The sequence below is a fragment of the Bos indicus x Bos taurus genome, chromosome 8 (assembly GCF_003369695.1).
Source record: "Bos indicus x Bos taurus breed Angus x Brahman F1 hybrid chromosome 8, Bos_hybrid_MaternalHap_v2.0, whole genome shotgun sequence".
Classification (NCBI taxonomy): domain Eukaryota; kingdom Metazoa; phylum Chordata; class Mammalia; order Artiodactyla; family Bovidae; genus Bos; species Bos indicus x Bos taurus.
This window is the reverse complement of record NC_040083.1, coordinates 100,489,843-100,514,704: the sequence shown is the minus strand read 5'-3', so window position 1 is coordinate 100,514,704 and position 24,862 is coordinate 100,489,843. Positions and strand designations below refer to the sequence as shown.

General features: G+C 40.3%; 1 protein-coding gene across 4 annotated transcripts in view; it reads left to right on the top strand.

Annotated features, from left to right (window-relative positions):
- Positions 1 to 24,862, top strand: part of LPAR1 (lysophosphatidic acid receptor 1) — a 168,141-nt gene that overhangs the window by 14,634 nt on the left and 128,645 nt on the right. Inside the window, exon 1 of one of the 4 annotated variants that reach the window (XM_027550500.1) lies at positions 11,901 to 11,919. The exons of the other annotated variants lie outside the window; for them this stretch is intronic. The gene's annotated coding sequence lies outside the window, so the exon portion shown is untranslated. Of the gene's footprint in view, positions 1 to 11,900; positions 11,920 to 24,862 lie in introns of those variants that run through there. 4 annotated transcript variants of the gene reach the window in all.

Here is a 24,862-nt window from a genome sequence, read left to right as displayed (position 1 = left end):
TATACATATTTCAGTGTATAACTTAAATTTCAAGTATAGACTTTAGATTTTTGCATTCTATTTTGTAATAAAGTCTACAGCAATATTTTGTATGTGTCTCTAGTTAGTTTTGAGCCTCATTTGCACTTGGGGTCCCCTTGCTTATGCTAGCATGAAAGGTACCTCCCGTGTGGTTGAGATAATGCCCTCATCTTTATCTGGCCAGTTGTATCTTCTGTATTTCTAGGTTATACTCATGATTTTTCTGCATTCGTCAGAGTGTCTGACTTGTTGAATTTCTAAAAGTGCCGTGTGAGTTCTTTCAGATTCATATCCTTCACAGAGTGTGGTTAGTGGAAATAATGCCTTGATTTTGCCAGTTTTGCCATTTTGTGTACCTTAGCATTTTGGTGGTAGGTTGGGAGGAGTCATGTTGGGACATCCAGTTCAATGGCTTTCAAACTTTTTGGACCATGCCCCCATAGTTAGAAAAGGTCATACATATATGAAGAAAATGACAGTTTCATGCAGATAACTACATATGCTACTGATTTTCCCCTCTATTTGTATTGTACTCTGTTCATTTTCATTTAAAAGAAATGTTAGTCATAACTAAGGTTTGAACACACTAATCTGTTTGTGAACAGTGGTTTGAAAAACACTATTGAGTTTGTTGCTATTCTGTGTGTAATTAGGGTTATTCATTGTTCTATAAGTCTTTATTATATACATGGTACCAATTCTTATGCTAATAGTTGGACTAGAGTGGGGAATAAAGTGGCTATTATTATAGGAGGCTTGAAACAGTCCAGTGGGAAGGAAGACATTGACCAAATGAGCACCCATCATGGACAAAATGCAATGAATGTTACAAGGGAAAAGGCACAGGGAGTTTCAAAAGAAATTATTAAATGGGGAACCTCATCTGATGTTAGGGTGACTCAGAATTTTCCTAAGAAAGTGACATTTGATTAAATCTACAGAATGAGAAGGGATTAACTCAGTGAGGGGTCGAAGCGGGGTGTGTGAGGGATCATAGAGTCATGGAAGAATTGGGTAATGTAAGCAAAATAGAGTACTGGAAGTGAAGGACAGACAGATGAAAGGCAGGCCTTTTGGTGTGATGAGTGGGCATTTTTGTGACACTCAGTGGGCCTCCTGTTTATGGCTTTTTTCCCCCCAATAAAAGCCAAAGAAGAATAGAAAAGATATTTGAAGGGAGATGGGTGCAAGTGTGTTGAGGCAGTTTGTGTTACAGCTATTTTGTGTATTGCTACTATAAAGCCTCTTGATGAAAGTGAAAGAGGAGAGTGAAAAAGTTGGCTTCAAGCTCAACATTCAGAAAACGAAGATCATGGCATCTGGTCCCATCACTTCATGGGAAATAGATGGGGAAACAGTGGAAACAGTGTCAGACTTTATTTTTGGGGGCTCCAAAATCACTGCAGATGGTGACTGCAGCCATGAAATTAAAAGACGCTTACTCCTTGGAAGAAAAGTTATGACCAACCTAGATAGCATATTGAAAAGCAAAGACATTACTTTGCCAACAAAGGTCCGTCTAGTCAAGGCTATGGTTTTTCCAGTGGTCATGTATGGATGTGAGAGTTGGACTGTGAACAAAGCTGAGCGCCGAAGAATTGATGCTTTTGAACTGTAGTGTTGGAGAAGACTCTTGAGAGTCCCTTGGACTGCAAGGAGATCCAACCAGTCCATTCTAAAGGAGATCAGCCCTGGGATTTCTTTGGAAGGAATGATGCTAAAGCTGAGAAACTCCAGTACTTTGGCCACCTCATGGGAAGAGTTGACTCATTGGAAAAGACTCTGATGCTGGAAGGGATTGGGGGCAGGAGGAAAAGGGGACGACAGAGGATGAGATAGCTGGATGGCATCAGCTACTCAATGGACGTGAGTTTGAGTGAACTCCTGGAGTTGGTGATGGACAGGGAGGCCTGGCGTGCTGTGATTCATGGGGTTGCAAAGAGTCGGACACGACTGAGTGACTGAACTGAACTGAACTGAAACAGTAATAGCATTTGTTGAAGCTATGCTCTGCACTAGAAACTGTACAAAGCTCTGTGTTGCTATGGAGAAGTAGTTTTGGTTGGATTAAAAAAAAAAAAAAACTCATATAGTGTAGTTACCAATCTAGTAACTATGCATGATTTGTAGGAAAGTAGACTACTGGTTAAGTTTCAATAAGTGTCAATCTGATGATTGAATGAGCATTTCATAGCTTGGTGATTTTTAAATAATGGTTTGAAATTATTGCTGCATTAGGATTTTTATTTTTTATTATTTTGCCATGATTGGGTTTTAGTATTCTTTCCCCTGCCCCCTCCTTTTAAAGTTGGGTGATTAGTTTTAAAATATTTTAAATGGCATGCATGTGTACTCAGTCATTCAATGGTGTCCACCTCTTTGCGACCCCATGGACTGTAGCCCACCAGGCCTCTCTGTCCATGGGCTTCTCCAGGCAAGAATACTGGAGTGGGTTGCCATTTCCTTCTCTGGGGGGATCTTCCCAGCCCAGGGATTGAACCTGTGTCTTTTGCATCTCTTGCACTGGCAGGCAGATTCTTTACCACAGCACCACCTAGGAAGCTGTTTTATATTGCAAATCCATAAATTAAGCAGACTGATTGAGAACTGAGCATGGCAGGTGACCATGATTCAAGTATCAGTTTTCACACTGCTATCCATCGGGCTTTTGGCTGGACCCACCCTTTCCAGGTCTCCAGGTCCTTGTCTTGGAATAAGATATCTTGTCCACTCATGCTCAGTCGTGTCCAACTCCTTGCGACCCCATGGACTATACAGTCTATGGAATTTTCCAAGCTAGAATACTGGAATGGGTAGCCTTTCCCTTCTCCAGGGGATCTTCGCAACTCAGGGATCAGACCCACATCTCCTGCTTTGCAGGTGGATTCTTTATCACCTGCGCTGTCAGGGAAGCCCTATCTTGAAATAGAAGACTTGAAATCAGTACACACAAATCATTCTCCTTATCGTATTATGCAGTGACTTCATGCTTTTTATTTTCAACTTTGCTGTGTTTCATCTTTAGAGAATTGATGTTTTTGTGCCATTGAGCTAATATAGTCTGACAAGCTCAAGTGAAACACGGAAGAACTGCAGGTATTTACATCCTTATGGGTATTGTAAAGGGAGGCTCAGGTGGTATATTTTGCCATTGGCCACCAGCACTGATACTTTTGGAAACATGGAAGGCAAAGAAGAGGACTTTCCTGAACAAAGTCTTCAGACTTTAACACCATAGTTAAATTAGCTGAAATTACATTGCTTATTAACCTTTCAGATTCAGTGAAGGTGAAAAAAATCACTATCTTAGGCTTCATGATGGATGCTTGCTTTGGGGGAAATGAGCAATATCTACGTTGTTCTATATAATCTATATTTTATAAAAACATGAAACAGTAATCATCTTGTTTCAGAAAGACTTAGAGACCTAAGGAATCCCATGGAATATTAATTCCGTTTTAATGACTATTCCACGTTTAAGGACTGTTGGGTAAAGAATGGGTTTTCTGGGGAAGAGAATGAAAGGTCCTTGGCCTTTCTTACCAGTATACTAAATCAGTTGATTAAAATGTTCGTAAAATACATGAGTTTTGGTAATTTCAAAATAATTTTCAGTCTTCCAGTCTTACTTACAAGTACTTTATTTTACTTGTTCTTATTTCTGAGGAAAATATATTTGAGGAAACAAAAGTGCACGCTTTTTCTTTTTGTGGAAGTGAAAAGAAAAGTGAAAGTCGCTCAGTAGTGTCTGACCCTTTGTGACCCCATGGGATTCTCAAGGCCAGAATGATGCAGTGGGTAGCCTTTCCCTTCTCCAGGGGATCTTCCCAACCCAGGGATCAAACCCAGGTCTCCCACATTGCCGGCGGATTCTTTACCAGCTGAGCCAGAAGGGAAGCCCACACTACCTAATTCTTTATTGGACTTCTCTAGTGGCTCAGATGGAAAAGCCTCTGCTTACAATGTGGGAGACCTGGGTTCAATCCCTGGGTCGGGAAGATCCCCTGGAGAAGGCAGTGGTAACCCACTCCAGTACTCTTGCCTGGAAAATCCCATGGACGGAGGAGCCTGGTAAGCTGTAGTCTGTGGGGTCACAGAGAGTCAGACATGACTGAGCGACTTCACTTTCACTTTAATTCCTTATTCGTAATAAATATTTATTCAGGAAGTCCAGGTAACTGGGTGTTTTACTTAGTATGTTTTGATGTTGATTCATCAGCTTATCTGCCTCTATTTGCTGTTGAATATCTTCTCCTTAAGCTCACACTGTGTGGAAACCTGGCCGGTACCTCAGGTTCCTGACTGGGGACAAGGCAGGGGCAGGTCTCACAGACCGTGGTTGGAATCAGATTGGGCATAGGTCCAGGCAGGTAATAGATATGGCTGTTGCTCAAGGCTGGTACTAAGAAATAGATTGAATCGGAAGGGGTTGGAGTCATGAGGTTAAATTATGTTCAAGGCCAACAGAGGCAGGAAGCGGCATAGAGTGTTCTCCTGCACCGCCGAGTACTAACGTTTTAAGACAGGGCATCCTGGATAGCCCTAAGAGAGAAGTTGTTAGACAGAAGTTGACTCATGGGAAAAGACTCTGATGCTGGGAGGGATTGGGGTCAGGAGGAAAAGGGGACGACGGAGGATGAGATGGCTGGATGGCATCACTGACTTGATGGACGTGAGTCTGAGTGAACTCCGGGAGTTGGTGATGAACAGGGAGGCCTGGTGTGCTGTGATTCATGGGGTTGCAAAGAGTCAGACACGACTGAGCGACTGAACTGAACTGAACTGAACTGAACTGGAGGAGTTTTATTTTCAAAGATCTGAGCATCTGTTGACCATCTCTGCTTGTTCAGGGGAACCTGGATGCTCTATCAGGGCTTTATCACGATGACCTTGGGAAGCACAATCCCCACAGTCTTCCAGCGTTTGGCCACCTCACAGTGGAGAGACACAGATGACAAATTCTTGTTTGATTCAGGGATTAGAGACCTTATTGAATACCTTCTCCAGGAGCAGAAAGCAGCCCAGGTTTTGTGTCTTTCTCCAAGAGATTTCCTGTAAAGCAAATTTAACATTCCATTAGTTTGAGGGAAAATAAGTATTAATCCTGGCCAGTAGCTGTTACAACAGAGGTTAGTGGACTGTTTGGGCTTACTTAATACAGGGAGGATGCACAGAATTTTTTAACTACCTAAACACCTTCCTTTTTTTCATTTTCATCCCATTTTGATGGTGGAATAACTCAGTTGGTAGAAAACATTTCAGTAAACACATTAAAGGTTTTTTTTTTCATATTTAAAGTATTTAAAACTGTCCAACTCATTTAAAAATATTTATTTCTATGTAAAAAAGTGGCTTAGAATATTCTTAAAAATGTTTTAAAATTTATTTTTGAAACCACATCATGACAATATTTAAACAGACCTACTCATATTTGCAGTTCCCTAATGTAATATATTTTTCATTTAATCATGTTAGTTTTATAGTCTATTCCCATTATGGTCTGTTTTGTGATATAATTCTACCTAGAGGTAACAAATATGTTTTTGTTTCTACTGGCCATGTTGTTAAACTATTCATTCAACCATTGTCCTTTTTTTGGACATTTAATTTTATTTCTTATTTCTTTGCTATTTTAGAAAATACTACACTTAACAACTTTCTGTGTAATTGTCTGAGACTAAGAATGAGATCACTAATTTGAGAATAAATATCATTTGGTTTCCAAGTATGTTTAGAAAGGTTATTAAGAAAAACTCTTTAAATTACACAACTAGTATGTGTTCATTGTACAAGACAAAAATATAAAAGAAGGAAAAAAAGTAGTTGTAGTCCCCTCCGAGGTAGCCACTGTTAACTTTATGTGACATTTCCTTCTAATATTTTCTCTGCACATTTTGCTAACTGGTTGAAATCCTACCAAGTAGCATCGAGTATCCTGTTTTTTGTCTTAACAGTATATCATAATTAGAGGTGACCTTACTTCCGTTTAGTAGCTTTACTTCACTGCAGTGAACACTTGTGTGTGTGTGAGGCTTTGTCTGAGTTTCAGAGGATTTGTTTGGGATAGATCCCCATTTCTAGAATTTACTGCTTCAAAAGATAGGGATGATTTTTTGACTAGTGGTGAGAAATGATTAATTTCCAGAAACCAATGGTAATACTTCATACTCTTTTCAGCAGAATTTGAGAAAATTTGAAAAATAGAAATCTTCCTGAACGAAATGTAGGTTTGTGAGACTTGGAAAATGATCAGAGCAACAGGAAGCTTTGGTAGTGAAATTGATCAGACTTATTGATGGATATGCCTCTCTCCGCTGCAGTGATACTCTTCACTCTTCCACAGTTTTGTATTAACCAGCTTTCCTTAGTCCTGTACCCTTCCAGTGCACAGATTTTAATGTGCAATAAAACATGTTGGTTTTAACTGCATTTACTCTCTCAAATGATTGTGGAATATTCCAGGTTAATATGCTTCTGCAAAAGAAATGGTTAACTACTAGGAAATGAAACAAAATGGATAGCAGAGAATTAAAAATTGAATAGTATTTATACCTGTGCTTGTTCTGTATGTACTCTTTGTATCAGTCTCCATAAACTTTATTTTTCTCCAGATGTCATTGGTCTTGAGGCCAGGGACGACTTTTGCTCTTTGGGGGAAATTAAGTGAACTTCCTTAAGATATAGTTAATTTACCGTTTCATCCATAACTAGAAGTAATCACATGAAATTCAGTTCAATTTTCCATTCAATTGATGATCATTTATTAGACTCCAGAAATACAAAGGTGAGTAAGATGGAGGCCTTGTCTTTAAAAAAACTCAAAAGCAGTAGAGCTGCAAACTGAATGAAAAATACTGTGTGATGAATGCATTGCTGGAAAGTAGTTACCTGTATATCTCCCTACTGAAAATAAATTTAGTAAGCACAGGAAAGAAATGCAGGAAGAGAAAGTGAGAGTGTGAGTTTCAGCAGAGACCAAATCAGAGTGGCCCCCTCAGAGTCCTATTCACACATTTGGAAAAGACCACACAGCTCACTGTCCTTGCTAGAAGGGGACACGAAGAGGAAACACAGTCAGCTGTATGATCCAGAGAGCCTGTGAGGATAAGGGCTAAAAGGGGCACAGCTCTTCATGGTGCTGGGAGGAGAGAGGATTTTAATGGTTCTTTAAACATTTAGTATGTTAATATAATGAGCAATGTCTCCAAACACAATCTTTACAATGAATATAACTGTTGGAGTAAGGGGAAAAAACACAACAGCGTTGCTCAACAGAGGTCAATGGCATCATGCCAAAGCTTGTCTCAGAAAAGCAGTTCTGTGGGAGCCAAAGCTAGACAAGTAGCTCTTGGCTGATGTGGCTCTATCCAAGGATTATTCACATTCCTTGTGCAATGATAGGCTAGATACCTTTCAGGATAAGCCTGTGAATGTTATTCCTTGAAAGGAATATTTTTGCTAATATTGAGTAACAGTGAGTTCAAGATTATATAGCTCAACTCTGCATCCTTTCCTTGTAGTCAGATAAGTGGGGACTGAGTGTTTTACGAGTCAGCCCCACTGGATAGCACAAACAAGGATCAGTCTATGACCTCAGGCTATGGGAATAACTACAGGCATGTTTGGTAATCTCACTTCAAGGAGTAGAAGGAAGAGAGATGAAGGCCCTGACATTTTATGCCTTTGGCTGGAGTTTGCAAGACTGGCAGTCTGTGTGCTACATGGATTTGGCTCCATATGTATTTTCTTTGTTCAGTATAAGGTTTTGAAAGGTGACATAGCCAAGAAGGGATTATGATTGGTTCTTATTATGCAAAGTTAAGATATGTTTTTACTAGATACTTCTTTTATTTATGATGCCTGGGTGGCCCCTAGAGATATTTGTGTTTGTCACACCTGCCAAATTGCAGTTACAGTATAAAGGGAAGTTTGTATAACTTTCAGAGACAGCGTAAAACAGGTAGTGATTACTCTGGGTGGGGAGGAGGATCATAAAAGGTTTTCTGAAAAGGTGGTTCTGAGGCTGGCACTGGAAGGATGAAGGGGGCATGGGATTCAGACAAGGGAAGGTGTTCCAGGAAGAGCCAAGTACATGTGTAAAGACACTTGTGTGGTCAGCATTATGTGTTAGGTGAGCTTTCAGTAGAAACTGATGCTTCGTGAACAGAGTATGGTATTGCTGAAGTGGGAAATGCTGGAGGACTCAGTATTCTGTGCTCAAGGAGTTGAACTGGAAACAATAGGAAACTACGGAAGTATTTAAAATTGAGCATTGGCATGCTAGATTTCTGTTCTGGGAAGATTATTCCCACACAACCAAGGGAAGTGGTGGTCGGTGGAAGGGACTTAGAATATGTTGCTGCTGCTGCTGCTGCTAAGAGGAGATAATTAGGGCCCCAATTAAGGCAGTGATCGTGGGTTTAGAGGGAGGGAAGCAGATGTGAAAGATGTTTAGGAGGAAGAGTTGACACCATTGAGTGAATGAGTAAATATGTAGGTGGAGTGGGGGAGGTGGGTAGTAATGGTGAATGAATGGTGATTCCATTGACCAAGATGAAGAAGGAGGAGAGTAGGGAGGGTATGGGAAGTGTATGAATTTTCTAGGGCTGCCAGGACAAAGTACCACAGATTCAATTTAATTCAGTTCAGTCGCTCAGTCGTGTCCGACTCTTTGCGACCCCATGAATCGCAGCATGCCAGGCCTCCCTGTCCATCACCAACTCCCGGAGTTCACTGAGACTCACGTCCATCGAGTCAGTGATGCTATCCAGCCATCTCATCCTCTGTCGTCCCCTTTTCTTCCTGCCCCCAATCCCTCCCAGCATCAGAGTCTTTTCCAATGAGTCAACTCTTCGCGTGAGGTGGCCAAAGTACTGGAGTTTCAGCTTTAGCATCATTCCTTCCAAAGAACACCCAGGACTGATCTCCTTTAGAATGGACTGGTTGGATCTCCTTGCAGTCCAAGGGACTCTCAGGAGTCTTCTCCAACACCACAGTTCAAAAGCATCAATTCTTCAGTGCTCAGCTTTCTTCACAGTCCAACTCTCACATCCATACATGACTACTGGAAAAACCATAGCCTTGACTAGCTGGACCTTTGTTGGCAAAGTAACGTCTCTGCTTTTCAATATACCACAGATTAGTGTAACTTAAATAATGGAACATTTTCGTACAGTTGTGGAGGCTAGAAGCCCAAGGTCAAAGTGTTGGCAGGATTGGTTTCTTTTGCGGCATCTCTTGGCTTGTAGATGGGTCCCTTCCCTGTATCTTCATTTGATCTTTTCCCTGTGTGTGCTTGTCTGTGTCCAGATTTGTGAGTGCTCACAGCTGTATGAGTGTATACTTTCAGTTAGAAAGGGGATTTTGAAGTGTCAGGGGCCAGTTCTGGGTAATGAGGGGCTAAGCAGAGAGGTCAGTTTTGGGGAAATGTTGAAACTACCCTTTTCTTGTAAGGACACCAGCTGTATTGGATTAGACCTCATTTTAACTTGATTACCTCATTAAACACCCTGTATCCAAATTTGAGGTACTCAGTGTCAGGCCTTCACCATATGAATCTCTGGGGACAGTTCAGCCCTTGACAGGAAGGATGAGGGTCATAGTTAGCACATGTTGGATTTGAGATCCCTGTGGATATGCCGTGGTGGTTCTGGAATGTGTTTAGAGATGTGAGAGCCCAGCTCAGAAAATGCTCCAGATTTGGTAGTTAAAACCTGGGAGCACATGAAGTTATCTTGGATTGAGGTACCCAACTTTGTCTTATTTTAAGAATCGCCCAAGAGGGGGTCTTTTAGAATAAACCCCATGTAGGGTCCCACTTGAGATGCGTTGACTCCGTCTTAGGGTCGGAAGCTGAAGCAGCCACCTGGTGATTCTAACGTGTGTCCCAAGTTTGAGAGGAGTGTCTGGGGAGTGTGATGTGTGAGCCAGAGAAGATGTATCAGAGATGGCCAGGATCACTCTAGTAATGGGTGGGAAGGGAGAAGAGCAGAATTTAAAAGCCTTCTTGCCTGATGTCCACTAATTTCTCCATGAAGAATATGAAAGTTATGGAGTTTATTTGAGAGGATAAGGGCTTAGAAGAGATACTGGGGGAAATGGAAGAGAGCCAAGGACAGTGACACCATAGCGGTTGTTATTGTGGGCTCTGCTGAGATGAAAGTGTCTGATGAGCAGTGCCCTCTTCATCTTGTCCATACGTTTTCTCTGTGGGGGGCCTCTGGAAGCTGTGAATGGGGGCAGAACAGGAAGTTTGGAGTTTGATCCAAATTGAGGTGTTAAAAGGCAGAAGGGAATGTGGTAGGTAGCAGGCTGGTGGCGGGGTGGCCTGTGACATTTAGGCTGAATGTTCTGGGAACTGAGGCTGGATGGGCTGATAAACAGGGGAAAATGGAGGGGGCAGGAAGCTGGATATTTTGACATCCAAGGGCAGACAGAGTGTATGTGAGTGCTCACAGCTGTACGGACGTATAGTTCCAGTTAGGGGATTTTGGAGTGTCAGGGGCCAGTTGTGGATAATGAGGGACTAAGCAGAGAGGTCAGATGTGGGGACATGTTGAAACTACCCTTGGTATTGACTTGCGTGCTAAGTTGTTTGAAGGAGGGAATGGAGGGTAGGAGGGATTTACTGGATAGCCTTTAAGGTCTCTTTCAGCTTTATGATTCAACAGAATGTCTTTTTTTTTTCTTTGAGCCACTGCTATCATTTTTTCCCCCTCCCTTTAGTTGTTTTGGAATCAGACTGCAGCAATCTGGAAAGTAGCCATTTAACACATATTTTTATTGATCCCCTTGTAATTGTAAATATTTGATGATGGCCTCTTTACATGCCTTTGGAATCTGTTCATGCGTGTGTCAGAGGGTTCACGCAGGGTGAAAGTGGTGCATTGGTCAGAAACGTCCCCTCCAAACAGCTGGCTTCTGGGGCCTGTAATGAGGAATTATGACAGGAAGGAGAGGAGTTACTGAAGTTATTTTAAGGTAACGTTAGTTGGATTCACTGCTTACCGCATGGGAAAGGTCATCGTTATTACATTTACCATTTCGGGTTTGGAGTTTAACCTCTTTATTGTGGATTTGTTGGTCCTGGGCACTTTAGTTTTGTGGTAGGATGTTTTGTCTGCAGTTTGCATCTGTATTTGGAATGAGAATGAAGTATCGTTTTTAAAACCAGGACCCAAAACAATGGAAACAATTGTGAGGGCACATCTTATGTTCAGTGGTAGAATTTCTCATGGATACTGGAGAAGATAAATTTGATTCTCATCCTGGCATATAAAAATGACTCATAGTTGTTGCAGCAAAGGCAGATGTCAACAGCTTTGATTTTGAGTTTGCTCATTTGGGGAAAAACATTTTCTAAATCACATCAAGCTTAGTATCAATACAGAAACCCAAGAGTGAAACTCCAGAACTTTCACAAGGCTATGGGCTGAATCCAACTGGTGTGTCCTGTACAGTCACAGAAAACCCCCTCATCTGTTGCCTGGGATTTAATTCTTTCTCTCTTCTCATTCCTTACCTTCCTTTTCTTCCTTCTTCTAGCAAGGTCCTCCACATTGAATAGTTTCTCGGCTTTTTACCACCCACCTTTAATGATCAAGTGCCTTAGGATATTTATTTCCCTGAAGTCAGCCCTGTCTCACACTCTGCCTTTCTCTCATCCTCCTACTACATCACATATACTGTTCTCCCTTCAGGGACAAGTTTGGACTGGAACTGAAAGAAGGGATTATCAGGATTTGGTTCTAATCCCACTTTAACCATCAATTGAAACCAGCCCACAGCGTACTAGTCATTTTGATCCTGCCTTTGTGGACCTACAGGAGAAGGAGAGGATGAGAGAGAATGGATGGATTTGCGTATGGTGAAGTGGTAACCATTTTGGCAACCATGAAGGTAGGGTGTTGGTTCTCACCTTTTACTTTGCATCAGAATCACCAGGGAGCATGTTTGCCATGCTAAGTCCTGGGCCCTCTCACAGAGATTCCGATTCAGGCAATCTGGGAAGAACTCAGGATTCTGTATTTTTAACGAACTCAACTGAGAGACTTGTAGGACTTTAAATTTTAGAATTCTCAGCTTCGCAGTAATAGCATTTTTCAGGGCTGGACCCACTTGAAATGGCTGTTAACTCCAACTGTAGACTTTATTTCATGATAGTGTGTTCTCTAAACATGTCATATGTGAAAATTAAAGTGAAAGCAAGTGAGATGTTGGTTTCACCATGTCTGGGTTGGCCAGAAGCACACAGCAAGGGTACTCTACTGTGGTTTAGACGTTGTCCTTTAAAGAATATGTGTGTCTCAGTGGAGAGTGGAAGGAGCTGGTCAAGGATCTGAGAGAGAAGAATTATGAGAAAGGAAAGGAATAAATGGGTGACTCGATCTCTGCCTTCATCTGCCTGATCCACCTTCCAGTGTTGGAAAGGTGAAATTCAGTTTGATTACAGAAGAGCAGCTGGGTCCCCTTGATGGGCTTTTCAGCCAGGTGACTTGAACCACATTTAAGGGAATTTCTAGTGAGCAATTTGCCCAAGGACTTCATGGCTGGCCTTGGAAGGGAGTGAGCTTCCTGTCCTGGAAGTGTTCCAGCTGATACTGGAGAATGTAGATAAGATGAGAGCGCTGGGGAAGGGGTGAAGCTAGATGAAGCTCAGCGGTTTCCTTCCAGTTGTGAGATGCTACTTATTTTATGAACAACACACTTAAAAATTTTTAGGACACTGTTCAGGAATCCAAAGCTAAAATAAATCTAAGTAAACTCTAGCTGGTCGATGGATTATACACACACCACACACACACACCCCACACCATCTTAGACTCACAAATGATAAATGCCAGGCTAGTTTTGGGTTGTCTTTGAAGTTTATTATTTGCAGGTGTAGAAGCTCTTAGTTTTAGCTTGTAACGTTTTGAGACATGAAGTGCTGTCTTGAACTGTCTTTGATGATTTGATGTTTATACATAAGGTCTGCTGTGAATTTGGAAGGCACTGCAGAGTCACTCTTTTAAAGATCAGAGGAAGGCTGGATGAAATAAATTAAGAGTTTTTTCTCGATATTTTGTAGATTCTTATTCTTTGCCTAGAGATCTGCCTTCAGAGAGCTGCTTATGGAAAGAGGGAGAGTCGTGGCATTTCGTGTGAACTCATGAGCCAATGTGAGGTTTTCCTATCATTAGCTAATAACATATATTTAAAGTCACATAAAAGTATGTTGCCTATGGTTTGTATTTTTATTTCTGAATAAATTAGAGATTAAAATCTGTGGTTTCTAGTTCAAGGATATTGTACATAAACACACAAATCATGTGTCTGATGTGGATTTTGATGTCATTAAAGAGAAGTGGCAGCAGCCAGGCATTATTAGCTTTCCCCCCTTTTTCTTAGTTGCATCGGTCTTTTGCCTTTATGTTGAAAGGCCACAGTAGATGTTGACTTTCCCCCTCTAACTGCCAATAATTGTAAAATGTGAAATGTTTTTAGATAGGTAGTTTCAGCCCCTGTCTTTTTTCCTGGTTCTCTTGCTTTCACTGCTCTTGTTCCCAAGACTCAAAATTGAGGCCAGATGTGTGTCAACATTGAGGAACCCTGACTGGCTCTCTTGTTCTCTCCCTCCTTGATATTAATGCACGAAGGGAACTGCGACACCAGGCCACTGTTAGTGTTCCAGCATTTCTGCCTGTTGTTCTCTTGCAGGTTCTGAATGAGATTGGCACGTATTCTTGTTGTGTGCTTTAAAATGTGAATATTTAAAGCAGCACTTTCTGATAACACCGTAAGTCTCTGAAAACATTATATATAAATCTATGGATATGCTGCAGATTTTCAATTTTGATTATTTTATTTTGGGAGGAGGGTTGAATGTTTCTATTTTTATTCTTTATTGGCGTATGAAAGTGTTAGTCACTCAGTCGTGCCCAACTCTTTGCAACCCCATGGACTGCAACAGTCTCCTCTGTCTGTGGGATTTTTCAGGCAGGGATACTGGAGTTGCTTTTTCCTTCTCCAGAGGATCTTCCCAACCCAGGGATCGAACCTGAGTCTCCTGCACTGCAGGCAGTTTCTTTACCGACTGAGCTATGAGGGAAACCCTATTGGAGTACAGATGATTTATAAAATTTTATTTTTTAAATGAGATTTTCTTGTATAACATTTTACCCAGAATCTAAGGCTAAATGACTCATCTATGTATCTACATGCGTATATTAAAAATTGTTTTAACAGTGAAACAATAAATGAAAAGGTATAAAATGTAAGCAATAGAAACAATAGAAATCAAATTTTGTGAAATATAAAAATTATAAAGCATGCTAAGCATCCATAATAAAACCACTTTTAATGTTTTTAAATATCAGTTCTTTCCCCCTCTGTATTTGTACTTATGATTTGGTTGTTGATTGCAAACTGTAGGGGAAAATCCAAATTCTTAGAAACTAGGAATACTAACTCTTAATATTTTTGGTATATGTCTCTTCATATATTTAAATACATTGATATATTTCATGTTGTTAAAATTTTAATTTTTAGTAATTTTCTTATTTTAAAAGTGATACATATATAATTCAGAACCTTTGAAAAGATAAAAAACATAAATAAAAATTTGACAGAAGTCTTTCCACTTAAAAATAAACATTAACCATTTTTAAACTTTTTTTTCCAAGTGTGAAAGTGAAAGTCACTCTGTTGTGTCAGACTCTTTGCAACCCTATGGACTCTACATGTATATACATGTATATGTAATTCCATGGAATTCTCTAGGCCAGAATACTGGAGTGGGTAGCCTATCCCTTCTCCAGGGGATCTTCCTGACCCAGGAATCGAACCGGGGTCTCCTGCATTGCATGCAGATTCTTTACTAACTGAGCTATCAGGGAAGCCCTTTGCAAGTATGTGCATCTATAAATGCATACTTTTTACAAAATTATAAATACTAGAGTATATAGTTGCTTTGTAGGTTTTTTATGGTTAAAAAAAACTTAGAATGTATAAAACTTTTCTTTTGGTAATAATGGCACTATTAAGTTTGTTTTGGTTTGATCTTGCTGTTTCTTATATCTGAGGATTCATATCTACCACCAGTTCTGGGACATTTTTGTTCATTAGTTCTTAGAGTAATACTTCTGACAGTTTTGTGGTTTTGACTCTCCATTTAGATGATTCTGAGACCTTTTCAGTATCATTCCTGCCTCTGAACCTCACTTTCAAATTCTCATCTCTGAGGCTCTGTCTGTTCTGTGTGATTTTTTTGGGTAGTAACAGTCTCATTTACTAATTTTCTCACCAGTTGCACTTAATCAGATATTTATCTCATGCACTCATTTGAAATACTATGGTTTTCATTGCTACAAACTCCATTTGAATCTTTTTCAAATTTGCATGGTCTTAAAAAAATTGCTATTCTTTTACTACATCCTCTTGTTAAACATATTAAACATTTTTATTTTATAGTCTGTATCTGATAATTCCATTTTCTGTAGACTTTATAGGTCTGATTCTGCTATTTGTTGTGTCTCTGGTATGTTCTGGCTTCTTCATGCATACTGTGAATTTTTTTTTTTTTTCCTTTTTGTACATGAGCTCATGTTTCTAGGAACTTTTCTTCTAGTAATTCTTTGGGAACTTAAGGTGAAATATAAAAAACTTGTATTTGCTTCTGCTGCTGCTGCTAAGTCGCTTCAGTCGTGTCCGACTCTGCGCGACCCCATAGACAGCAGCCCATCACGCTCCACTGTCCCTGGGATTCTCCAGGCAAGAACACTGGAGTGGGTTGCCATTTCCTTCTCCAATGCATGAAAATGAAAAGTGAAAGTGAAGTTGCTCAGTCGTGTCCGACTCTTCCCGACCCCATGGACTGCAGCCTACCAGGCTCCTCTGCCCATGGGATTTTACAGGCAAGAGTACTGGAGTGGGGTGCCATCGCCTTCTCCGGTATTTGCTTCTACTGATGCCTTAAGGGCACTATCAGTTCATGTCCACATCAGTTTAAATATCAGTTGAGTTTTTTGGGTGGCTATAGCAATTGTATGAATTCACGCCTCCAGTGTAATATTAGGGGCAAGTGTCTGGGTATAAAACTTCAGAGAAGGCGCCTTCCTGCCTAGATCCAAATCTGAGACAGTCATGTTTCTTTATCCTCTCCCTATGTGACATGCGTTAGTACTTTTCCCCCTTTACACTATTGAGGGTGAAATGTCCCAGCTTTTTGATCTGACTTTAACTTCCCACTTGATTTCTGCTTGTAAAAGTCAAAACTAGGGTCAGGTGGGATTGGGATACACCTGGTTGCTAGGTTATGTGTTCTTCTACCTTGACTGATGTCTTGACATATTTTGGCTTCTCTGGAGGTCTGTTACTTTTTGGCCAACTTGGCTAAGCATTTGAAAAGGTGGGTAGGGATGTATGTGTTGTGTATGTGTGTGTGTGTGTGTACACATTTTCATATGTTCACACACCCAGCAGTTTTAGCTGTTTTTGTATTGGGAGAGTTTTCAGGGTATTTTGTCTTCAGTATTCCTGGAAAGGAAGTCTACAATATGACTTTTTAATAGTAGGGCATAATTCATCCCTCAATTATATTTTTATTTACTTAAATAATCTTCTTCTTTGGAACCTTAGGTTGCTTTCAATTTCCGTTACAAAGGATGCCCTCATTTAGATATCTCAGCATAGGTTGCTGATGTTTCCTCAGGATAAATACCTTGAAGCGAAATTGCTGGGTCAAAGGGTATACTTGTCTGGTTTTTGATAGATATTACCAGAATCACCCTGAAGGATGAGGGTAATTGTTCCACACTGAAACTTCCTAACACAGCACTTGCAAATGCCACACTTCTTTAACCACTGAGTATTACACACTTAAGTCATCAACATTCTAGGGGAGATGGCATTTTATTTTTAAAATTCAGATTTCTTTTGTCATTGGAGAGGTTAAGCGTAACTTTGTCTTAGCATTGAACATTTGTATTTCTTATAAAGTTTGGGTTCATGTTTATAATCATTTTTCTTCTAGGATGCTTATGTGCAGATTTTTAGTTTAAATTATATACTTAATATATAGAATTCTTTAACAATTTTAAGATATTAATGGCTTTTCATAAGACTTTTTTTCAGTGTGCATTTATTTTTCTTAAATATAAAGAAGCTTTAAATGTTAGTCCACTTTATTAATCTTTTAGGCTTCTTATTTTGGCATTATGCTAAAATAGCCTCCCCCTACTCTAGGATTATATAAATGTTCTATTATGATTTCCCTTAGGTATGTTAAGGCTTTGTTTTTCATTGAAAATTTATTTAGTTGTTTATGTAATGGGAAGGTCTGTCTCTCACTTTATACCATTGTGGATTTCTCATTCAGGTTGGTTTGCTTGTTCCTGTTTGGTGGTATGATTTAGATAAAGCCAGATCGTTTGGGAATTTCTTCATGTTGAGGCCGTAACTTCTGAAAATGGAAATGACACAGTATAGAATTGGCATGATATGAAATTGGGAATGTAGATGTTGATGTAGACAGTGGTAACTTCCAAATCCGTGATGAGAAAAGCAGGGAAGTGTGTTAATAAAGAGGGAATGAGTTAAGGGATGTGGTAAAGAAGACTGCTTACCAGTGGTTCGGTGGTAAAGAATCTACCTGCCAATGCAGGAGATGTGGGTTTGATCTCTGGGCTGGGTAGATCCCCTGGAGGAGGAAATGGCAACCCACTCCAGTATTCTTGCCTGGAAAATCCCATTGACAGAGGAGCCTGGCAGACTACAGTTCATGAGGTCACTAAGAGTTGGACACGACTGAGCACACAATAGAAAGAAGGTTAACTCTCAGGCTTAACCGTCATGGGGTCATCTTCCCACCCGTTTCTGTTTTCTGTTGTCCTAATTGCCATTGGAAATAGAATGTGTGGGATGGACAAAAAGGCTCTTGAATTGTCGGGGTTTGCAATGATTTGAAAAAGCTGGGGAGACTTTATATTACTTACACTTTGTTTTTTGTGTGATATGGCTTTTCTGCATGTGGTGGGTGCTCAATCAGTATTTGTTGCATGAATGAATGAATGGAGATTCCCTGGTTAGGAAATAGAGCCAGGTTTAAATACTGTGTATTTTGGAGTAAACCAATTGTTTGGTTCATTTTTTATTTCTAGTGGCTCTCTGCATTCTTCTTTTGTCCACCATGCCTTTTATAAGGACTGTCTGCCAGACACACTGAACATTAGGATAAAAAAAAATAATTATGGTGCTGACTTTGTCCTCAGGGAGCTCAGATCCAGTAATTGCTTCACAAATGGATAGAGTTTAGTGCAATGAAGCTGTCTCTTATGTGCATGGTACAGAGATGATGTTATATAAGAGGGCATGCCTGACATGATATAAGAGGGCTGCTGATGTGAATGGCAGGGGGTGACTAAGAAGGAGACTTTTGAGACTTGATAATGAAAGGTTGAAAAATAAAGGAGAGTTTACCTTGTGGATAGGTAGTGGAAGAGGGCATTCCAATCCGTGAAAATAGACCATGAAAAGATAGGAAATAATATGGTGTTTTCTAGGAACTCCAGGTGGTTTGGTTGGTGAATAATGGATGATGAGGCAGAGGCCAGATCATGGGAGGTCTTGTGGTGTGTCTGAAGGAATCTGAAGTTTGCTTCTTCCCTCCCTCCCAATTGTTAACAATTGAAAGGATTTCCACAGTTTATTTCTTTTTTTTTTCCTAGTTAGATCATTAAGGGAGGTTAAACTGGAGAGAGACAGAGCAGTGAACTAAGATTAGAGATAGAGACCCTTACAATTGTCCTAGGGAGATGACCTGAACTAAATAAAGTGACGGTGGGGGCTGGAGGAGAAAGAATGGATTTGAATTCATTGAAAAGTGTAGTCAACAGGATTTAGCAACATGCTCAGTGTAGGAAAATAAGTTGTGTTTGGGCTATTTTTGAATTGGAGGTTTTAAAATTATAGACGGGTCAGTTGGAGTGTGGGAGATTATGTTCTGGACTTGCGATGCACATTTAAGCACCATCAGCCTGCAAGTGTTTGTGGGATCCATTGCTATGAATAAGATGGCCTAGGAAGAGTTAGCACCAGTAGGAAAGGGCTAAGCAAAGAACTTGGGGGTGCACCAACATTTCCGGACTCTCACAGGAAGAGCATCCTGCAAAGAGGCCTGAGAAAAAGCTAGCAAAAAGTTGGATAGGAATCAAAGGAGCATACAGTCATTAAGTAGGGCAAGTTTTTAAGACAGTGATTAACAATGTAAAAATGTCGTTAAAGACACAAGATAAGGACGCAGAAATGTCCTTATTTAGAGGAAAGGGATCTTCGCTCAAAATTTTGAGCAGTGAGGGCAGAAGCCATGGTCCATCATAAGAGGATGCAGAAGAAGTGAGCGCAGACTGTTCTTTAGTGTTCTTGGCCTTGAAAAGGAAGAGGGTGGGGGAGGGGGCAGGGAGCTGGGGAAGAGGAAGTAGTGGTAGTTGGGGTCAATAAGTATTTCTTTCTGTATTCTTTTTAAGTGGGAATTATACCATGTTTTTATTCTGAGTGCTAGGAACTGAAGAGAGAACAAAGCTGAAGGTCCAGAAGACCGAATAATTGAATGAAGTCAACTTTGGTTCTAAACTCCACATGGCCAATTGGGGACAGGGATGGGTGGGAGAAATGTCTTACAAAGTCAGTGTTGGCCAAAACTGGTGATGGTTCCTATCATTGGAAGATACAGGTTTTCAAGGCAAGCATTTCACCAGTGCATATGGGCATAAACATTGGTGACTGTCTGGTAGCTATCTATTGGTGTGTGCTACATGCAGTCTTGATTATGTCCTTGTGGAAAAATTAGTTGGATGTTTTCCCCTAAGTCTGAATAGTTGGAATAACCTTTATTGGATCACTGATATATCTTTAACACTACAAACAGTATAAGAATGTTAAATTGTCTTTGGAATAATATTCAGAGGTGTTTGTAAGTAAATTTGGTTACATTTGGGTTATTGCTAAACAGCCCAATTCTGATTTCCATTACATTCTTATTTCTTTGAATTACAAGAACCTGAAGTACAGTCAAAGTTTTGGGGGATGATTACTAAGGTGTGTGGCTCCAATATCCTGTCTTCACCTCCACAAAGACTGTCTAGTTTTCATGCTCCAGCTCTATGGGATCGTGCTTCTGGGAAGGAAGGAAACTCCTGACCCCATCAAGTTGCATGGGTACCCGGATGACGCTGTCCATTCTGTGATTGCTGCCACCGCTTTTTAGTTACTGCCCTTTGAGTAATCGTTCACCTTACTCTATTGAAACACCTTGAAACAGAGAGTTTTCTTTTAAAGTAGGAAAACTCTTTAAGCTATTTTCAGAGATGTCTGCATGTTTATATCTCTGTTTAGGGCCAAAGATAGCCTTCCTCTTTCAATTAGTGGTACCTTCCATTAAGCAAATCACATTAGGTTACCCCAGAGGATGGGCTCTAGGGTGTCCTGTGTGGCACCATGCTGGTGTCACTCTTGCCAGCCTTTAGCTGAACAAGCACTTGTGTGCCCCTGTGAACTGTCTCCGACCGTGGAGTGTTCTGGATTGTCTGCTAAAATCCAGGGATTGGGGCAGCCATAGTCTCTCCTTCTCTGTTTGAGAATGGGTATCTGTGGTTTAAATACTTTCCTGTAGAACCACAGGACTTAGGATTTCCGTTCTAAATGACCTGGATTCTCAGAGTTCCTGATTTAGGTGTGCAGATTAGCTTCTTAGAACCAGCACTTGTTTATTTGCACAACCCTAGAACTTTGAAGTTTGGAAGAACCACATATTTCTAGAGCCTGTCTTTTGTGTTCCTCTTTTACTGATTGTTCTTTTGGCCTTGGCGGGAAACATCCCCTCTCTATTTGTGGCTTTAGATCCTCTGGCTTATCTGACTTTGATTAGGGATAAAAGAATGCCTTCCTATCTAGCTCTCACAAGACAGTGGATATTGCTTTACACTCACCCTCACTGTTCCCCATCCTTTTTTTTTTTGTAATAGTTTAATTTTTTAAATTGAGATTTAATTGACGTGTAACATTATGTTAGTTTCAGGTTACAGCATAACAGGTCAGTATGTGATACAGATTACATTTTTTACTTTAGTTTTTTGCTTTTCAGCCAACTTAATTTTAAAAACTCATAATATCCACTTCTTTATTTATTTTATCTTTATATTATGCTGCAGTAAAGTTGATTTACGATATTGTGTTAGTTTCAGGTATACAGGAAAGTGGTTTGGCTATGGATATACATATATCCATTCTGTTTCGGATTCTTTTCCCATATAGGTTATTACAGAATATTGAGTAGAGTTTCTTATGTCCTTGTTGATTATCTGTTTTATATATAGTAGTGTATATGTGTTAATCCCAAACTCCTAATTTATCCCTCCCCTCAACCTTTCCCTTTTGGTAACCATAAATTTGTTTTTGAAGCCTGTGAGTCTGTCTTTTGCAAATAAGTTCATTTGAATCTTTTTTTTTTTTCTTTAGATTCCATCCCCACCCACTGTTAGTTTACATCATGTGACACTTGCCCCTATTTTAAAAGACAAATTCCTTCTGAAACATATTCTTACTTGCTTTTGGTTTTGTGTGATTAACTTTGACACACAGTGAGTGTTGACTGGTAAAATCAAGTGCTTATTTTGCCTTATAAATACAGTACATACTGATCTACTGATTAGGGTACAGATTGAGGTGGATTAGAAATAAGGTTGAAAATTGATTTCTCAAGGGAGTTTTCTGAGGAAAGGATAATAGATGAATATAGATGAGTATGTAATTAGAACTCTCTTCCTCTTTAAGGAACATAGGCCATCTTAGTGCTTCCATGTGTTTGGTTTTAATGTATTAAAAGTTAGAAAACATGGTGAGAAAGAAGGGTTAGCTGTGAGCTTATTATAATCACTTGTCTTAATGTTTACATTTTTCTTGATGCATCTAGTTAGGTCTCATGCTGACTCCAAAATGACAGAACTCTCTGGAGAGCCCATTTGCTAGAATAAAGCTTCTTCCATTTTAATTGAAAAGTGACAACATTTCTTTCTACATCATGGCTTTTGTGCACAGTATGCCTGCACAGCCCGATAGAAGATTTTGCAGAGATGGAAATGTTCTGTTTCTGTATGGTCCGCCTCTGGAGGTGACTATCATATTGAATAGTGCAGGCTTTGACTTTGGAGTTAAAACCACTCCTCATTTGCTAGCTGTGTGTCTCCTGACTAGTCTCAGAAAGGTTCTTCTTTGGGACAGACAGCTGCACACCAAGGCACACAGCTGGGTGCATTCCGGACATAACTCTCCCACTTAGCCATGTGCCCTTGTGAAGTGACGAGGACCACCCTCCTGACTATCGCAAAGGTTCTGCACCTTGACTGCTAAAACAGGAGAAAACCCTGGCCCCGTATCCCCAAGAAGTCTTTCCGAGGAAGGGGGTTCCCGTTCGTTCCTGAGTTATAAATCAGTGCTGAGGGGCCTGGCTAAGGACAGGAAAATTTTCGTGTTACACTTCTCCCTCTACCCACATCGGTTAGAACTAGACTTCTGTTCTCCTATATTCAGGAGGCCACGGACCAGACAGTGGATTATTTATTGTACTTACTGATTTATGAGGGCTTCCCTGGTGACTTAGCAGTAAAGAATCTGCCTGCCAGTGGAGGAATCGTGGGTTTGATCCCTGATTCGGGGAGATCCCCTGGAGTAGGAAATGGCAACCCATTCCAGTATTCTTGCCTGGAGAATCCCATGAACAGAAGAGCCTGGGGGCTACAGTCCATGGGTCGCAGAGTTGAACACAACTTAGTGACTAAACAACATCACCACTACCATCTTATTTATGAACAAATGTCTTGGCATAGAACTTATTAAAGTGATGGGATAAAAGGAGAATAGTGGATTACTGTCTGGTCATTGCTGCATTTCAGAAAGCAGAGCTGCATGGTAAGGGGTTGGTCCCTGCTGCTCTCTTTGATCCCCAACCCTTTTTTCTAGAAAGTGAGGTAGAGTGGGGAAGGTCTGCTCCTTCTAACTTACTTCTTCCTGTTTGTTTTCATCACGCAAAGCATTCGTTGGACACTGATTGCTTTCAGTTCTGCTCCATCTTCACCGCACTTCATAGATATTACACTGTACTTAATGTATATTATTCCCAGGTTCTTCTAAATGGCTGGATACTCTTCTTGATTTCTTAGCCATTTTGAGTTTTTGCCTTTTTGTCTTTATTTACATGCATTTCAACAGGAAATTGGGTGGGAACACATCAGGAAATTTGGGCTTATAACATTTTTATTCAGAAGTCGGTTTATGACCATTTACACTATGAGTTCTTTAATCATAGCTTTTGATCGTGAGGAAATGCCTCTGGGTTGAATTTGGCAGATCTCAAAGATGTTGGACGTTAATGTTGCTTAAGAGGATTAACAGAAAGGCACTGAGGGTCACGTGGTATACAGGAATTACCTTTTAACAGATCAGATTCCACTTCCAAATGATATAAAACATGTGTCCACACCCCTCTGCCTTTTTTCAAATTTATAATTTAATAGCTTAAAAGAACCCTCTATATGAGTTAGATATTGCCTTTCCAGTAGAGCTATAATATCTTATGCTCATGAACAGGAAATGAATTCAAGAAACCTCAGATGTGTTGTCCAGTCCTTTGCTAAAGGAGAGCTTGGTGTGAACACTGTCGAAACTTAAAGCAGTTGCTTTTGGCAGACATGCTTCACCATTCAGATGGACAGCATTAAACAGCTTCACTCCGCAGGTCACTGCATGTGATAATGTGATGGGTACATTGCAGCTCTTTTATTCCTATGGATACACACTGGGATCAAGTCCTGCTCAAACACATGTTCTTAGCATCTTCACTAAGTGTGTTTTAAAAGAAAAGTGTCCAAGGATTATATATCTGCCCTGCATTTTTCTGTGGCGTTTCAGTTAAAAGTCTTTACTGAATAATCCAAAAACTCCTTCCTGAGAAAATTCCTAGCTATCCCCATCAATAGGTGAAATGACCCTCAATTTGGATTGTAATCCAGTTGATTTTGTTAAAGAAAGTTCCAAATGCCTGGTGTCCAAAGTACGTGGAAGTGGTTTTTGATTAACAACTGGCCTCTTAAACTTCAGACACTTATCAGAGACTTCAGTCTTGAATCATCAACCTTTCTAGTTCTCTCTAAGGCCATTTGAAGCAACTGTTAATATTATCGCATAGTATTAAATGGACAGTCCAGTGAGTAGTTCTCAAAGTGTGGTCCCAAGACTAGCAGTACCTGTTAGTAAGTACAAATTCTCAGGCCCATCTCAGACCTACTGCCTCAAAACTTAGAGGGTGGGGCCCAAATACTGATTGTTGGAATGAGATCTCCAGCGAATTCTGGAGGCTGCATGCTACAGTTTGAGAATCGCTAGTCTTAATATAGGAGTTAACACATCTGGCTTTCAGCCTAGGCTCATTCTGGATAATTGTTAAAATGAAAGTTCTTGGTTCCCACCTGTGCAGAGTCTGATTCAGTAGGCCTCAGTTAGGGCCCAGGGATCAGTGCTTCTGTGTTTGGTGGCAAAGCCTGCTTGGGGAACCTCTGCTTTCCCTTTGTGTCAGATTAGTCACTCTACATAGAGAATACAGTGCTCTGGTTCCTTTGTAAAAGTCTTTCTAGAACTCTTGATTTAAGACAATGGCATATAATCAGAGGTTACTTCTGAATTACTTAAGGAGACTTAAAAAATACAGGAGACTGAGTTCTACTATATCAAGAGGTCTGGTTAGGGGTGAGAAGTGCCTTGTTTTTGTGTGTATTTTTAAGTTCATGGGTGAAATGCCCCCTGAGAACCATGA